Here is a 1,057-nt window from a genome sequence, read left to right as displayed (position 1 = left end):
GCCTCACTAGTCATATCGATCTGTTATCTTCCTTGATCGATCTTACTTGCCAAACGTTTCGGAATTGCTTTATGCGTAGAATCTACATACATGTACATTTTGAGGCAATCATTAGATACCTACACCTTGTAATTGGATACTAGCAACTTAAACGAACTTATTAAACCAATATTCGCATTTTCCTTTAGGGGGAATCGGTTCCCTCCTGTGGGGGTATCGGTTCCCCTCTGGCATTCTGGAAATGTTGTTCGTTGAAGGGGTATCGGTTCCCCTTGAATGGGTACCGATTCCCTTGCCCAGAAATCATATTTTAGCCCGAAAATTACTTCATTTTCTCTCAAACACTTCATATCATCCCCTTTTCATTCTTAACTCTAGTACACATACTTAAACCAATCTATATTCATTTGTTTCATCTTAAACCTCAAAATCCTATCTTCCATATGAGATTCAAGAATCATACCAAATTTTCAATGTGTTCTAATTCCAATTCTATCACTCAAATCTCTTAATTAGATTGATGACAAGTCAAATTCATCCATAAAACTTCAAAAACCATACCATATCAAAATTTCATCTTAAAACTCATATTACAAATTCCTTCTTAATTCCTTTATCTTATTGTTTAAATCTCAAATAAGCTTTCCTTAAGCTTATTTAATACCCAAAGAATCAAAACTAATTTATAAATTCAAGAATTAAGAGGCTGAAATTAAACTCACCTTTATGAAGTAAACCAACGGGAAGAAGAAGGAAGAAGAAAGTAGCTTTCCAGATACTTCCTCACCCATCAGCTTATCTCTTTAAATAAGAGATAATTATCTTTTACATAAAAATACCATAACACCCTTTCAATTCTTCCATAATTACCATTTAATCCACTATCAAAATATTACACTTTAAATCCCTAAACTTTTCAATTTTTCCCTAAATTGATCACCAAATCCTAAAACTTTTCAATTTAATCACTAACCCGGTATTGCGGATGTTACAACTCTCCCCTCCTTATAAGAAAATTTGTCCTCGAATTTTCACTGCACATCTTAATAAGAACATA

This window comes from Hibiscus syriacus, unplaced genomic scaffold (assembly GCF_006381635.1).
Source record: "Hibiscus syriacus cultivar Baekdansim isolate YM2019G1 unplaced genomic scaffold, ASM638163v2 tig00110387_pilon, whole genome shotgun sequence".
In the NCBI taxonomy this organism is placed as follows: domain Eukaryota; kingdom Viridiplantae; phylum Streptophyta; class Magnoliopsida; order Malvales; family Malvaceae; genus Hibiscus; species Hibiscus syriacus.
The sequence above is the reverse complement of the archived record's forward strand: the minus strand, read 5'-3'. Positions refer to the sequence as shown.